Here is a 17,096-nt window from a genome sequence, read left to right as displayed (position 1 = left end):
CTTCGCCTGATTGGACGAGGCCCACCCACACTCAGGAGAACAATCTGCTTCACTCCAGCCCATCCAGATGTTAACCTCTTCCAGAAACACCCTCACAGACACGCCCAGAACAGTGTCCAAATATCCGGGCACCCTGTGGCCCGGTCAAATTGACACACGAAAACCACCACCCCGATCATAATGGTGGCCTCTTGCCTCCACTAGACCTTTCGGGGTTTTCCTCAGTCAGCTCAGAACAACGAATCCTCATTTGGGGGGGGTCTCCTCGAACAGGACGGGTGCCTGCCTGGCCTCCCTCACGTTGGGGGTTAAGACAATGTCGACCGCTCCTGGGTCACAGCTGCTTTCTCTTTGTTGTGCTTTTTGTGCCTCCCCGAGGCCCGTCTTCCTCTGTGACAGTGCGCTGACCTGCACCCCGTCCCCTGATTTAACCTCTTCTCTTTCAGCTAGCCAGCCTCGTGGTCGCTCCTGTCCTCTCAGCCCCGCTGGTTAGTACTGCCCGCCCCACAGAGACCTAACTCACAAAAGCAGCTACTATTTATTATTCATGAGCACCAGGTGGCTCGTGAGGCGTTCTGCATCCATCACGCGACCCTCCCAGGAAGTCCGTGCAACAAGTACTCGTCAGCGTCCCTTTTACAGATGGGGAAACTGAGGCTGAGAGTACCCCACTTGCCCGAGGCCACGCATCGGTCAGTCGGAGCCAGAAGTGCCCACACTCTTCGCTACCCGACCAACGTCCTCGGCAGGCTTCACGGATCACCCGTCCCGTGTGGACGGAGGCGTTTGTGAAGCACGGGCGACCCGGGGTCCGAAGGTCCTGCCGCTCCCCATCTGGCCTCCCCGGGCTCTGGTTACCTCATCCGCACAACAGGAAAAGTAGCGACAGCTGCTTGACTGGATTACAGGTGGGGACACTGTTTGTGTACACGCGGAGCGGGTGTTCTCGGGAGCAGGCAGGGAGGCGCCCGTGCTCGCGGTTTCGTTTGCCTTTATTGCTTCATCGTTACGAGGAAGCAGCTGCTGAACTGCCACAAAGATGCTCCAGAGGAAACGGCGGAAGATGACCCGGTGTCCTTTTTTTAGACGTGCTGCCGAAACGAGCACTTCGGCGTCCTTTGTGACGCGAGAGCAGGGCGATCAGGGAGGAGGCGGAGGAATGGATGTGCTCAGCGCTTCGGGAATGGACTTCCGCGATTTGGGGGCTGTCTGGTCATTTTCCAGAGAAATAGAAGCGAAGGAGTGACTTCTCCAGATGCATTCTCTGGGGGCTCTGACTGGCAAAAGCGAGGAGGGCCTCGCGTCGGTGCCCGGCGGGCCTGCAGCTCCCGGGTTCGCGGCCCCCGGCAGCAGGAAAGATCAAGGCCAGGAGGAGAGAGAGGACCCACCGGGGCTCGGCTGGTGGGCACGCTGACGGACAAGGGGCCCGAGGAGGGCGGGGCCGGGCCAGCCCGCGTGAGGAGGGAAGGCGGGGGAAGGCAGCGGCGTGAGAGCGACAGACGCCAGTGAGCGAGACGCGATGGCATCGGGCCGGAGGGCCGAGGCCAAGCTCCCCAGATCTGCCGCAGGGCCGGCGTGCGCCCTGGGCAGGCCGCCTGGCCCGGGGGGGGGGGGGGCTGAGTGCCCTCGCCTGGAGAGCGGGACGACCAGAGCACCTGCCCCAAACGGTTGCGGTGAGCCCGAAGATGTACAAATTGTAAAAACAACAAAAAAAGTTTGCTCAGTTTGGCCGTTTCCCATAAAGTTAAACCCACACTTACTGCACCAGCCCGCCGTCCGGCCCCCCGTGTACTCGCCCGAGGGAAATGAAAACCACCATTTGCACCCCAAACCGGCACACGGATGGTTTTAGCAGTTTTGATTACAGTCACCAAAAGCTGGAAACAACGCGAACAAATATCCCTGATGCGGTAAACTCATAAACGGAAGGAGCAAACGGCATACGGCGGAATCCCACGCGGCCCTGAACGGACCAAACTCCCGGCAGGTGTGACCAGGGGCCTGAGCCCGGGACGCGTCCCAGCGAGCGAAAGAGGCCATCTCCACACCCTGGAGGCGGCGCGCCCCCGTCTTCGTGATGTCCTCGCAAGGGGCAGCGGACAGGTCGGCGGCTGCCGGCGTTGGCGGGGTGGGGGGAGGGTGCCCCACGGTGGGCACGGGGAGCTCGTGGCAGGGGTGGAATGGTCTCTCCGACCGCGGGGGGGGGGGGGGGTTCCGTGATCGTGTATACTTGCCGAGACTCCCAGACCACGCGCTGAAAGGAACGCACGCTTTTAAGAAGGAGGCCTGCCTCTCGGCGAAGTTCAAGGCCTGCTCCGAGGCGCTGGCCATGGAACGGGCAGGTGGCTCGGGGTCTCCCGGAGCAGCCTGGGAGCAATGCAGGACTGGTGTTCGCAGCGGGCCGGGCGCGTGGAAGGGCTCCTCAAGCAGCAGCTACAGCACCATCACCTGTGATCACATTTATCACGGGGGGGGGGGGGGGGGGGGCCTGCGATGATGCCAGTGCACCTGTCACCTTTATTAAAATGACAAACGGCCCTGGGGGTGACAAAAGTCGGTCTCCCTCCTCTTCCAGCTCCAGGACACACACACAACGACAAAGGCTCAGCCAAAGCCCGGTCACGTTGTTCCGACCGCATGGGCCCAGAAAGGCCTCTCCGAAACCCAAGGAGGGACCGGACAGGGCGGGCGCGGGGCCACCAGGCCACTGCGGCCGACACCCCGTGACGAGGGCCTGTCCTGCCCCGGGGGGCTCAGCCCTGCCGAGGGGACGGGCCCGCGGGGGGGACCGTGTGGTCTCCTGCCTCAGGACAACCCGGGAGCTCTCAAGCTCTTTCTGTCCAGGCTGGGCCTGTGTGCACGTGCTGGCCGGCCCCCACACGCGTCACCGCAGCGGCAAACGACGGCACTGCTGGGCAGCCTGGGTCCCGGGCTGGGGTGTCTGTGACGGAGGCAGGACGGTGGGATCCGGTGCCCAGACTCGCCCCCCGGGACACTCGGTTTGTCCACATTTCTTCTGGTCTGGTCTGTCGTCTGTGGCCAACGTGAAGAAAGTGGTTGTGGAGAAATGGCGTGGGCGAGGGACGGGCAACTCGGGGAGGCCCGGGTGAAGGCCCCCGAGCCTCTGCCAGCCACTTAGGGGATGAGCCCAGAGCCCTCGAACCCACGGGGTGCGTGCGGTTTAAGCCCCCCGGCCCGATGGTGGCCGTGATGGTTAGCTTTATGCGTCCACTTGACTGAGCTGAGCGAGGCCCGGAGAACTGGCACAGCCTTAATCCCACGTGCGTCTGCGAGGGCGTCCCCAGAAGAAGACAGCAGTTGCATCCATAGACAGAGCGAAAATCACCCTCGCCGCCGCCGATGGCACCAGCCAATCGGCTGAGGCCCCACCAGAAGAAGAAACGGGGGGACGGAGGGCACATCCACCCGTCCTCGAGTGGGGCGCCCGCCTTCTCCCACCCCCAGTCCCGCCGACGGGGACTCCCTGGCCTCGGCGTATGGCGAGCCAACCCTCGTAACGCGACTCTTCCCCTCTGGCGGTGGGTCTGCCTGGACCGTTGGCTCTGTTCCCCCGGAGAACCCGGCTAACCCAGCGGCCCCAGGTGGCCAAGACCACTCGTCACCAGGAAAGTCCCTGCTATCGAGACTTAAAGAAAAAGGAAAAATCTTCGGTTTGTTTGCGCTTTGGTTTTGATTTTGGTTTTCGTCTTGTTTCCTAACGACCCACAGAAAGAGAAGACCACCCCCCCCCCAATGCAAGGACGCTTCCTTTGTTTTTACAGAATCATACACATTAATACCTTGGTGTTCCAATAGTGTAAAGGGTGAGAGGTTTAGATAAGTTTGTGAAGTCATAAGAAGCCAATTAGGTAAAAGGTAGAGCTGATTTGGAAAACGAAGGAGGTCTGCACAAATGATTCGGCAGCTTGCTCGTCAAACGGCCCCAGTGCCTGGTGCTGGGGGACTTGCTGGAAGGATCGTCGTGCCAGAGGAGAGATTCCACTGCTCTCTTCCAGCCAAACAAAAATTTTAGGGATTTCTGAATTTTTTTTATTAAAACCTAAACCTAGGGGCACGTGGGTGGCTCCATCGGTTGAGCGTCCGACTTCGGCTCAGGTCATGATCTCACGGCTCGCGAGTTCGAGCCCCGCGTCGGGCTCTGTGCTGACAGCTCGGAGCCTGGAGCTTGCTTCGGATTCTGTGTCTCCCTCTCTCTCTGCCCCTCCCCCACTCATGCTCTGTCTCTGTCTCTCTCAAAAATAAATAAACATTAAAAAAATTTTTTTTTTTTAAACTAAACCTAACGTAGGGTTCTTACTGCAGAAACTTCCTATTTCATACCTAAACAAGACCTGACTGATCCCAGCTCCCACCAACACTGGAGAAGGACACCCGGAGGTTTTGGCCACCACCTCCCCAGCCGGTCTCCCCTCCGTCCCCCTGGAAGCTCCCCTGCCTGTGTGGTTTTCACAAAAACTCTCAGCTGCTGGTAAGCCTCAGGTCACATCTATAGGAGTTCTTGAATTTTCTTAAGCATTTTATTTTTTTTAATTTATTTTTACTATTTTTATTTATTTTGAGAGAGAGAGCATGAGCAGGGGAGGGGCAGAGAGAGAGAGACTCCCAAGCAGGCTCCGCACCGTCAGCACAGAGCCTGACACGGGGCTCGAACCCACGAACCGTGAGATCATGACCTGGGCTGAAACCAAGAGCTGGACGCTTAACCAACAGAGCCACCCAGGCATCCCAGGAGTTCTTGAATTGTATAACTTGCCTATTTTGTGCCCCTCGTCTGTATCCCCAGATGAAAAACCAGTAAAACCCTGAGAGAGGCCCAGGAATACCCAAGCACAAAGGAGCTTAGTCCAAAGTCAGGGACAAGGGAGGAGGAAACCCACATTTAAGTGGCTGGTGAAAGCTGCCTTCAGAGAAGGGAGGGCAAGTTGGGCCAGGGGCCCCGTGGGAGGGAAGGAGGGGCCGAGATAGCTCACAGGGAGGCTGGTCAGACCCCCAGACACTCCTGAGACTCTCGGTCCCACTGGGCCTGGGCCACATTCACGAGGTCACCAGCTTCAGAAGGAAAAGAACAGTTCTGTGTTTTACATGCAGCCCTTGACAGCCAGTGACCCCGTGTGGTGGGGACGGATTGCACAGGCCACCCTCGCAGGGACACGGAAACACGACAGGTGCAAGGCTCAAGGGACCAACGCACAGCAGGACGCGTGGCGGCTGCGTGGCCAGTGAGTGAGGCAGGCTTCGTGGCCAACAGTGTTTTCTCGAAGGGCTGGTGACAATAAGCACCTGTCTTCAGAGCAAGATTTTTCCTCCCAACAAGCGTGAAATGAAGGAGACGAAGCTTGAGAAAAATACACACCAAGCAAATACGTAACAGTCGAAACTGAGTGTTCCAAACAAAGTCTGGCTCTGGGTAACAGAGCCCCTGGCACAGTCTGTCGCCCACAACCAGACTGTGGCTCCCGTCTGGCCAGCTACATGAGAGGGCGGAAAGGCCCTCGGCAGGGCTCTGGACAGGCGGAAAGCTGCCTGACGGGGCAGAATGGCGCGTACGGGCGTCTGCAGGGACAGCAGCCGGTGGCCTCGGGCCACAGGGACGACAGTCCTCCTCGAGGGGCTTTTCCAGTCCTTCCGGGAGCTCTCAGCAAGGGAGCGTGCCGGCGTTGGAAGGGAAGGAGGGCAGCAAGCACTCACCCTCAAAGCCCAGAAGCATCCGGAAAGAGAGCCGCTGGGGAAGGTGGGAGCCCCGGCCTCTGCCCGGTCTTCGGGCGACAACCGGGCGCAAGGTGACAGACTTGCCCTTGTGTCCCACGTGAGGCAACCGGGTCCGGGGCAGACCCGCGCGGCTTTCTTCCAGCTGGGGGCAAGAGGCGAGCAGGGCTCAGGAGCCCATGCCCCTCGGTGAACACGTGTTTTGTCAACCATGATGGTGGAAAGGTGGCACCGTGGTGACGGGCCAGAGTTTCGTTGACACAGAGGCACGTCAGTTTCTTTGCCCTATTTGGTCAGAGTGCCGGCGCCCGGGCTCAACGTCTCATTGTAGAAAGGTCCCCAGAGCGTCAGTGCCGCTTCCAGACATGTGTGCGCGGCGCTCTCACGCCCTGACGTCATGCACTTGGCCGCCGGGCAGGAGACCTCCAGCCCCGTTCCCCAGAGGGTCAGCTTCCGATGGGAGCCGGGAGCCTGGGCCCGTCCCCGCCCCTGCTGGACGGGCGCCGTGAGCGTCTGCTCAGATGCTGGTTAAGCCCTTCTGCCGGCAGGGCGTTGATTCCCCAAAACATCAGTCCGGCGCCACTCCAGCCACGCCGCGTGCATCGTGGGACCACCGTGGTTCTTGGAAACGCCTAACTGGAAACTTCCTCTAAAAGGCACATGGCGCCCACTTCTTTCCATATAGTTGCTTCCAGAGGCCGGGGAGCCGCAGTGCACACAGACGGGACAGCAGAGGCGAGGGACGGCTGGTCACCCCGTGTCAAGACTCCTTCCCAAGAAAGGGGAGCGTATCCAGGAGGGACCGGTCAGCGGGGCTGCAGTTCCGCCTCGCGCCACCGGGTGTCGCTGACAGCACAAGCACAGGCCTTCCCGCCAGGATCTCCGATCCTCTTAAAACTCCCGGTGCCGGGGCGCCTGGGTGGCTCAGTCGGTTCAGCGTCCGACTTCCGCTCAGGTCATGATCTCGCGGTCCGTGAGTTCGAGCCCCACATCGGGTTCTGTGCTGACAGCTCGGAGCCTGGAACCTGCTTCAGATTCTGTCTCTCTCTCTCTCTCTGCCCCTCCCCTTCTCACACCCTGTCTCTCTCTCTCTCTCTCTCTCTCTCTCTCAAGAATAAATAAAACATGTAAACAATTTTCAAACGGTTTAATATAAAAAATAAAAATAGAAGTTGACTCACTTTAAGTCATCAACCCATTCTCTTGACCCAGTAAATGGAGGACTATAACCTCACTAATGCAACCCACTGGTACCCCATTTCCCACAGTCCTTTGCAGCACTGGTTCATTACAATGCTGATGAGCTTTGAGTTATATAAATACTGGCCATTCCAGTTACTATCAATACCTTCCTCCTACTCGGCAGCCAAAGACATCTCGGGGACCTCGGCAAGAAGGAGCGGCCAGGTCCCCTCCATCCTTCCTGCGCCTCCTCGAGGTGTCGCTGGGGCCCAGATGGCCAGGAGCCAAACAGCCCCTCGCAGCCCCAGGGCCCTCACCACAGCCGCCTCTGCCGGCGTTTGCATCGAAGACCACTGACCCCAGAGCCACGAGACGTTGCCGCTGGTGTTGCCTGCGAGGCCGAGAATGTGGGTTCCCCTCCCAGCTCGGCTCAGCTCAGCTCTGCAGCCTCAGCTCTGGACCTCACGGTGCAGAGTCTGAAAGGGGCCTTAGCAGAAGAGTGTAGAATGCTGGACGACAACTGGAGAGCTGGCGATCTGCGTGGGCGCCACCCACCCCGTAGCCTCTGAAAATTAAAGTAGAAGGTGAGGAGCGTCCCTCCCCAGCTCACCTGAGCTCCCACTGCCTTCATACGGTGCTAGTGCGCACAAGACGCGTGACGCTGGGCAGTTCCAAACAGCACCTTGTGATTTCCACACTCTTGCCACCGTGCTGGGGCGGGGGCGGGGAGGGGGTGCTCTGCCCAGACACCAACGAGCGTCTCAAGTGTGGGGAGTCTCTTGATTCCAAGTGAACGTAACTCTTAGCCCTGTGGCAGCCTAGATAGTCTGTTATGTTTTTTTTCCAGTAAAATAGAAAGAAAGAAAGAAAGGAAGGAAGAAAGAAAGAAAGAAAGAAAGAAAGAAAGAAAGACAAAAAGCTTTGTAACTTCTGCGAAGCTCTTTACCTCACCCAACAGTTTCTCCCAGAAGGGTTTGCAAAAAAGCAACATTTGCCAATGCGCTGTTTTCTCCAGGCTCTGCTCCTAGAGATAATGATGCCAATGATGCTGGCTACACAAGGGCGGTGCAAAAATGAACACACGCGCATACACACACACACACAAATCAAAAGGCCATTACTGTCACCATGCAATGGAACCATGTCATAAGCCCAGGCCACTCACTCGCCTCAGGTGCAAGTTCTCCTGGCAAGTTCAGAGCAAATCCACAGACTAAGCTCGCAGCCCATGGCCTCCCGTGTCTAAACCCACCTGTCGCAGTAACTGAGTAGCCGCAGACATCAACATCCGGCCCAACCACATGGTTCTGAAAGGAGGATCCAAACCGAAAGGGGAGGCACAGCTTTACTCATAATATCTTTTTTTAAGGTTTTTTTTTTTTTCAACGTTTATTTATTTTTGGGACAGAGAGAGACAGAGCATGAATGGGGGAGGGGCAGAGAGAGAGGGAGACACAGAATCGGAAACAGGCTCCAGGCTCCGAGCCATCAGCCCAGAGCCCGACGCGGGGCTCGAACTCACGGACCGCGAGATCGTGACCTGGCTGAAGTCGGACGCTTAACCGACTGCGCCACCCAGGCGCCCCTAAGGTTTTTTTAATTTTATTTATTTTGAGAGAGAGTGAGAGAGCACGTGCGGGTGAGGGAGGGGCAGAGAGAAGGAGAGAGAATCCCAAGCAGGCTCCACTCTGTCAGTGCAGAGCCCCACTCAGGGCTCGAACTCACGAACCGCGAGATCATGACCTGAGCTGACATCAGGAGTCGGACGCCTAACTGACTGAGCCCCCCCCCCCAGGCGTGCCTACTCATGTCTTGAGGCACATAGCAGATCAAACTGTCCCCACGGCAGCCCAAGAAGTAAAAAACCTAAATGAATCTAAGACAGAGTTGTAGGAAAGTTACGTTTCCCCCCCCCCCCACCCCTTCTGGGAAACACGAGAAAATCTCGTACACTTAAAATCGGTAACTTCCACTCTACGTACCTTACACATCAATAAAAAAAATAGCTGGTGAAGCACAAACCCTGCTCCCCCCACTTCTGCGCCTTTCCACGCCCTTCTCTGGGTGGTTCCCGGGCTCCACGGGCCCCTGGAATCCTCTGCTTTGGTTCGGAAGCGTTTGCTGTTTGTGAGTAAGGACGGGTGCGTCTGTTTCTTTAACGTGCGTTTCACTCTCCCAGCGCATGCTACCCCTCACCCGGTCCTGGGAAGGTGAGACGCAGAGGGCTGGACAAACCCTTGTCTGGCGTCTGGATCGGTTCCCCCCGTGGTCGAGATTGTCCGTGAGCCTCGGGGCTTGAAAGCCTGTCTCAGGGCCCCAGCAAGTCCTGTTTGCCTTGAAGGATGCGTAATGCACGCATTTGTTCAGAGGTACCCAGTGAGGGAGCCACCATCACGATGCAGGGGGGGGAATATTTCCACCGCTAACCCTTTTTTCAATCCGTCCCCCTCCCTCTGGATCCCCCTGGATTTTCGGGCATCCAACGCCCGATCTGCTTTTTGACTCTGTAATTTTGTCTTTTCTAGAAATTTATGTAAACGGAGTCATGCGGTCTGTGATCTCTTGTGTCTGATGCCTTCCGCTAAGCATCGTGCCTCGGAGAGCCCCCCACATTTCCGTGCGTGTTCGTGGCTGGCGTCTCCCTGGTGCTGAATAACGCTGCCCTGTGTGGATGCAGCAGAGCGTGATTGTCCACCCACCAACAGATACACTCGAGCTGTTTCCCCATTTGGGCTGTTACACATACCGATGCCACGAACACGCGTGTCTTCGTGCGGCCACGTTTGCTCAGGGCTGGGACCAGGGTGAGGCAGGGGAAGCGTCAGGTGCAAGCTTTAAGGAGGCACTCGCTCTCGGGGTCTTGCAAGAGCGGCCCCGGGTGGGGGAAATTTCCCTCCCTGGACACCGATCTCATCTCCGCTGGCCTCAGCCTTGGTTTCCATTTCTTTGGGAATAGGACTTCGGAGTCAACAACCAAGAGTGAGATTTTCTGACTCATACAGTCCACGTGCATTTAAAATTATGAGAGACGGGACGCCTGGGTGGCTCAGTCGGTTGAGCGTCCGACTTTGGCTCAGGTCATGATCTCACGGTTCGTGGGTTCAAGCCCCGCTCTGTGCTGACAGCTCAGAGCCTGGAGCCTGCTTCGGATGCTGTGTCTCCCTCCCTCTCTGCCCCTCCCCTACTCATTCTCTGTCTCTGTCTCTCAAAAATGAATAAACATTACCAAAAAAAAAAAAAAAAGTAAGAGAAAATCTCCGGTTGCGTGGCTCCATCTGTCCGCAAGAGGTCCCTCTCTGCTGTGCTGTTCTTTTCACGGGGTCCCCAGGGTCTCCCCCTTGTGGGAACTCTTTAGCTGCCAGGTAGGGGGTTGACACATTGCTGTCTGATTTGGGGTCTCAGTCCCTCTAGATTCTCACGCTTTCTGATTTTTCCTCCAAACTTCCAGCTGCTTGACAGCCCTGAACTCTGGCCTCTGGGACCTTTAGCGGCGCGTTTGTGGGTTCTTTTGGTGTTGTGTCCCAGGGCCCAGCTGGGGAAGGGACCACCAGGTGCCCTCGGGCCCAGTCTTCCCCTCCTGTCCTTCCCAGCAACCACAGGCACAGGCCCAGCCCACGGTCTTGGTCTGCGGCTCCAAGAGGCAGAAACAGGGGACACGGGGACCCTGCAGCCAGCACACCAGCAGAAATGCTCTGCTCCTCCCGCTGCTGTGGCATGAGAGGCCACAGCCTGGCGGCAAGTGACCTCGTAAAGCGGCCAACTGCCCTCTGCACCCCAGTTCGGAGCCCTCTGATCGTCCCATTCTCAAAACTGAGCTGAGGTAGGGGCAGGAGAGGAGCTTCTGGTACCTGGCGTGTGAATAACCTGCCTCTTCCCCCAAACCGGAGCCTTCCTGACACTGAATCTCTGGGAAGGGGGGCTCCTTCCAGATTGACTCGGGTTTAAGTTTTCCTCTGCAGGGAACTGCGGGAGGACCCAGGTCATGGGAGAGCACCTGCCTGCTTGGGACAGGTTGAAACATTAAATGGAAGAAAAGTGATCACTGTGGAGTCGGGCACGCAATAGTGCACCTGCTCCTGCCCATGCCGGGCGGCGGGGGGGGGGGGGGGGGGGGGTGAGGGGTGTGGGGGCGGGGGGGAGGGTGGGGGGAGGACAGGGCTGGCTCCGGGTCCCCGGCAACACAGGAGCCGCTGCTATGGAGCAGGACGAGTGGCCCCAAACGGAAGGACATGCACGGCTCCTCGTCCGCAGGGACAGCAGGTCCTCACAGGCTCCGGAAGCCTCTCCGGTTCCCCCAGGCCCCCCTGAGTCCTTAGTAGTTTCTCCCTCAGGGACCCTCTCTCGCAAAATGTAGTGGTCTCGCCACCCAAATATGACGGGATTTTCCAGTGGATCATGTTCAGGGATGAGCGTAGAAATCAGAAAAGAGAAAATACAAGCAGCTCAGAAACCTGGGGCTCAAGTTCCGAGTTGCTGGTGTTCTAGACCCACAAGGGCGGTGAGTAGGGAGAATGTGAATCATTCCCAGCATGCGCCTCGTCACTCACATCTGTGAATAGATCCCAAGGCGGAAAAACCGAAAATATTGGGAACAATTTATGCTCAAAAGTTGTCCACAGTGTTCTCTGTTAAGGACCCTCCCTTTAAAAAAAAAAAAAAAAAAAAAAAAAAAAAAAAAAGAATAAAAAATTAAATTAAATTAAAAAAGACCTTCCCAGTTGTGGGAATAATACAGAGAGATCACAGCATAAACCTCTAGGTGAATGAATTAAAGAAACACTCCACATAAGCAGCAGGGGTCAGGACAGGGACGCCCCGGCCCCCAGGAGTCTCCCTGTGTCCTCACGAATCCCAAAGTCCCCTTCCCCAGACGTGAGCCCTTGCCCGCCTCTCTCCAGCTGGACCACCTCCGTAGGCAGCAGGAACGGGATGGCCGAGTTGGCCTGTTCTGGGGGTGCACACAAGGCCGGTCACAGAGCCTGTGGTCTGTCATCTGCGGCCCCTCCCACTCGATCCCGACCTTCTTCCCGCGAGTCCTGGTGCGGGTGCCGGCACCTCTGTAGAGCAGGTGGGGAGGAGAGAACCGCGGAGCCACAGGGGGTCCCGGAGAAGGCGCGGAGCCCCCTGCACAGGGCCCTGCACGCGGGGGACGCTCGAGGCCTGTGCCCCGCCCCCACCCCCCCAGCATGACGAGGGCCGGGCTCCCCAGGAGGCGGGACGGCCCCACTCTGTCTGCTCCCTCGGTGGAACTGACCTGCTTCCCAGCCTCCTCCTACCACCCCTTCCCCCAGCGAGTCCGGGCCCCTTCCCCCGGGTCCCCAGGGACACAGCTGTGTCTGCGGTCCACACGGCTCCCCTCCCGGGAGGCTTGCTCAGGATCCCTTCCAGGAACAGGACCAGGTTCTCCCAGGGGAGCCCCGCTCTGGGTCCCAGCCCGATTCTTCACCAGGACCCTCCCGGACAGGACGGGGCTGCTGCAAGTTTAGGTGGTGATTTCACACAAGCACGTGGGACAGGCTTAATCTGACTTTCAGAGGCAGAGGAATACGAAGGCTCTTGGGACATTTCTTCAAAGAAACCGAGGCAAAGACCATGAACCTGGAAAGTGGAGGCAGAGGGAAGTACAGGGTGGGAGGTCCGGGGTGGGGGTGCAACGAAGCCGCCTGGCTCAGGGAGGGCAGTGGGGGGGGGGGGCTGGACAAACAGCCAGGTGCCTCAGTTTCCTCTCTTTGTTTCTATGTCCTTTAAATTATTTTTTACATTTATTTTTTTTAATGTTTATTTATTTTTGAGAGAGAGAGAGAGAGAGAGAGAGACAGAGCATGAGCAGGGGAGGGGCCAGAGAGAGAGGGAGGCACAGAATCCGAAGGAGGCTCCAGGCTCCGAGCTGTCAGCACAGAGCCCGACGCCGGGGCTCGAACTCACGAGCCGTGAGATCATGACCTGAGTTGAAGTCGGTCACCCAACCGACTGAGCCACCCAGGCGCCCCTGTTGTGTCCCCACTGCTGTTTCCAGGGTCTTGTGCCATTTTGCAAGGTGGGTCTCTTAGTCGTGCACCAGGTTTCAGGAGGAATTCCTGAATATACCTGTGGGTTAAGGAACAGGCTTTAAGGGCTGAATCACCTGGAGAGGTTGGCAGGAAGAGAAGGGGACGTGCCCCAGCCCCCTGCTCATCCCGGGGGAAGGTGTGGCCGGGCCTCAGGGATTTGCTGGACACACAAGGGGGCTGCGCTGCCTGGACAGGGGGAGCACAGGCGATCACTGACCCCGGAGGCCAGGCTGGGCACAGCCGGCGTGAGAGGTCTGGGGGTGCGGGCTGTCCGGCACAGGGCCCTGGGGGCCTGGAGCACCCACAGACCCTCTGTCCTGGAGAACAGAGTGACGACCTCATGGGAGGTTGAGTGGGGGTGCAGACCCATCGAGAGGAGGATGGGCCCCCAAAACCAGTAGGGGTGGGTGGTGTGCAGGACCCAGAATGAGCCTCAGTCATTTCTGCTTGTTTTTCAGCTAATGTCTGGGTGACCTGGCCACACTCCTCCGATATTCGCTGAGTCCCAAGGTGAGGTGAGGGCTCAGGGTCAGAGAAACCCCAGGCACAGAGCCCGTGGTCGCTGTCCCCATCGTGAGCCTGCGCCGGGTCCTGGGTCTGGGCCTGCTGGGGCAGGGGTGAGGCAGGTGCTCACCGGGATGGGACAGGGGTGGCGGGAACAGGCAGCCTTCTCTGGCCAGATCTGTGGGAACTGGGTGGTCAGAAGCCCGAGGAGCAGAGGTCAGGCAGGCAGGGCCTCTGAGCTCTGACCTGAGTCTAGAAAAACCTTCAGGGAGAGGTCAGCTCAGAGCCTCAGGCCTTCATCGCTGGGGACGCCTGTGGGAGGCATCGTCTGCTTGTATCTGGTGCAGTGTGTGACCCACACCAAAGCTTGGTGCCCAGAGAATTGTCCCAATTCCTCTGTAAGGTCTGTGGGAGTAGAGCCTTCCTCACATCCAGAAAACATGCATTGCGTGCCCACTACCCACATGGCCCGCGTGACACATGAGGACGCAAGATGGAAAGAGCTTCCTGGACCTCAGGGGCCCCGATTTCCTTCGGAAGCTCCTGACTTCACCCCCAGCCAGACGGGGACCCCCAGCCGGGGAGGAGGGGGTCCTGGTCCTGCTGCTCTGCTTGTCCATCATGCTCGGGTGCCCTGAGACACAGGACACCGTCAAGTGAGGGGCCTCGGCACCTGGCATACAGTAGGAGCTCAATAATGTCAACCGCCCGAAGATGCAAGGCAGCACTGCTCGGGAACACACAGTGCCAGATGTCCCCGGCCCACAAGGCCTATTGAGTCCCCACAGGTAGATTCTGTTAGGACAGTAGAGTTGGGCCTCTGCTCCGGGATGTGGGTCGAACTATTTCCAGGTCCAGATGTAACAACAGGTCGGTGGCATCCTCAGCGGTAATTTTCCCCCAGGTCAGGTCGGGGCCCTGCTCCGATTGTCAGAGTCTGGCAAGCAGGCCCTCCTAGATCTGGGGACCCTACAGACAATGGGGACAGTGACTTGCCTCCCCCCTCCCCAGGATCCCTCGGCAGGGGCCCAGGAAAGGAAGGGGTGGGGGACGGAGTATTGGACCCTCACCAGCTGGAAAGGGCCGAGGCCGCTGTCACTGGGCCTGGAGGGTCGGGGGCAGGTCTGAGTACATGGCCGGGGTCCGCCCCCGGGTCGGCCATCTCCAGGAGGGAGGGGCCCTTCCACGCCCGGGTGGGGGGTTTTGAGGGGTTTGGCAATAGACGGCAGTGTCATGACTGGGGTCCTGGCCCTGAAGGTCATCGGGAGGGGAGGCTCCCGTGCCGTGTCAGAGCCGGTGTCCCGAGGGAGGACAGTGCAGGCAGGACCCGGCTACTCACACACCCCAGGGCGGGAGGGCCTCATCACCAGTCCCGTTCCCTCTGGGATTGCTGTTAGAGACGCCAGGCGCGTGGGGCCCGTGGGCACTCAGGATCCACCCGCGGTGCGACCTCGGGGTTCACGTGACGCAGTATCTCGCGTTTGTTTCTGGCGCACGCGGGAGGCAGACGCATTTCCCGTTCCTCTTCTGTCGGTCCCCGTCCGATGGCCACACGTGCGCGCGTTATGTTTGGGCTCAGTGGCCTCCCTCTCCTGGGGGACAGACTCCATTGTGCTGTTGGTGAGCGTCTGCAATATACCCTCACGTTTCTCTGTTGGGAGCCGGCCGCGGGCTCCTGAACTGAAATGCTGACGGGCGCTGGAGACGGAAGGAGTTTCTATCCTCAGGGGTTTCCCGTCCTCAAGGTCAGTCCTATTTCTGTGAAAGGAAATTAGGGAAATGTAGAATCTGGACGGGGAGCTGCTGGGAATCTGCTCAGGAGTCAAGCCAACACATTCCGGACGCAGGAGGTTTCTCCTGGAGACGGGCATTCTGGATACAATTGGAGGCTTTCTGGAACATTGGTGACCTCACCGGCCCCACACAGTCCCGGTGATTAACCCAGTGACCCCTGGAGCGTCTCCAAATCCCTCCGTGTTGAGAGCTCACTGGCTCAGGTCCATGGAGCCATTGGTCCCCGGACATGCAGGGAATGAGTGAAAAAGATGAGATTCTCACTGGGTCTGGTCCTAAAGCCGCTCTCCCAGCAGCTGACTGTGGCCCCGGCACGTCCAGGAGGGGTTCCAGCCCGAAGCCCGCGGGTCAGCACAGAAGCCATGTTGCCTAGGGCGCATTCTCCGGCTCAGGGTCATGATCTAAATTAGCTGCTGCCAGTCTGGTTAGAAAGTTCCGGAAGCGGCTGAGTGTGGGAGAAGTAAGCCCCATGGTGAGCAGGGCTGGAGGGGCTGGCCCACGTGTGACGCAGGCAGTGTAGGGGGGTGGCTGTGGTCAGCAGGGGCCTCTTTGGACCTCAGATGCTGCAGGGTTCAGGCCACAGGGCCTGTTTCCTCTGCCTGGGGGTGTGAGAAAGGAGAGAGGCTGTCCAGGGGCAGGCCTGGCCTCCCTCCCCCTTCCCCTCCAGTGGGGCTTCTCAAGGTCAGGAGGGACTGAGGTCTGGACAGACCAGTGGCCTATGAGCCTGAGATGTGGGCCTGGCCCCGCCATGTCCCGGCTTCCAGACCGTGGGCTCATCAAATACCCTAAATGGGCCCCGATGTTACTCATCTGTAAAATGGACGCTAATCTTGATATCTGCCGCCTCTCGCAGGGACCGAGCCTGGGAACCGCAGAAACCAGACACGCTGTGCACGGGTGACGTTAGCTCTTGCTGCCCAGGACGGCGGCGAGTGACAGAGATCAGTATGTGGGGTCGAAATGTCCCTGGTGGGGTGCCGGCGTGGCACGTGTGTTGGCGGCCCCTCCCGTGTCCCTGACCTGCAGCTGCTGGGGGTTCCCTCCGGGGCCCTGGGCCCTGTCCCCCACACAGTGGTTTTGGTGAGCAGACATTCTTCCCCCGAGGCGCTCCCCGGGGGTGCAGGGACAGGGACAGGGGCATTGCCGACTTGCTCCCCATCACGCCAAAGTGACCAGTGGTGAGCTGCCCGGGTGGGGCCTCCGTCCGAGGAGTTTCTAACCGCGAGGCCAGGGACTGAGCCTTCTGAAGGACCGTCCCCGTTACTGGACAGGAGCGGGGGAAGAAGGCGGTGTTGATGCTCTCTTGTCCGAGGAGCGCAGAGCAGGTCGGGGAGCCCAGAGTGGACGGGGTGACTCTTGGAGGCCACAACGGTGGGAAGGGACGGGGGCTGGGATGTTGGGCCTCAGAGATCACGGTTAGGAGTCCAGTCCCTGCTCCTCCCTGCTGAGTGACCAGCGATGGTCGTCCAAAGCCTTAGGATGGGCTTCCACATCCCCAGAAGGGACTTCCCAGCCCATAGGCTGACTACCTTCAGTTCGTGTCCCCGGCCATCCTGGGGTCCAGCCTTAGGATCCGAGGCTCTGAGCAGCTGGGGGGAGCCTCCGTGGGCGGGGAAAGGGCACGGCCGGCGGGGAGTTATGGGGCTGCTCCCCCAGGGTCCACGGGAGACAAGGTTCTCAGAGGTCGTGGGGCCCCGTCTGGGGAGAAGAGGCCTGACCCTCAGCAAGTGGCCGTGAGTCTGAGGCAGCCGAGTCTGTGGACGGAGGAGCCCGTCCCTGCCCCCTGCCTGTGTGTGAGAGCGGGCCCAGGGCTGGCAGAGCCTTAGGGGGACGCGCTGG

At 59.0% G+C, this 17,096-nt stretch overlaps 1 long non-coding RNA gene across 1 annotated transcript; it reads left to right on the top strand.

The window, feature by feature from the left end:
* The first annotated feature begins 12,894 nt into the window (after nt 1–12,894).
* LOC123585927 lies at nt 12,895–13,938 on the top strand. Its single transcript, XR_006706491.1, has 2 exons — nt 12,895–12,946; nt 13,418–13,938. It is a non-coding gene; the product is annotated as an uncharacterized LOC123585927 (long non-coding RNA).
* Nucleotides 13,939–17,096: the final 3,158 nt, after the last annotated feature.

Source organism: Leopardus geoffroyi, chromosome C3, assembly GCF_018350155.1.
Source record: "Leopardus geoffroyi isolate Oge1 chromosome C3, O.geoffroyi_Oge1_pat1.0, whole genome shotgun sequence".
NCBI lineage: Eukaryota > Metazoa > Chordata > Mammalia > Carnivora > Felidae > Leopardus > Leopardus geoffroyi.
Note: the sequence above shows the minus strand (reverse complement) of the source record. Positions and strands in the feature narration are given on the sequence as shown.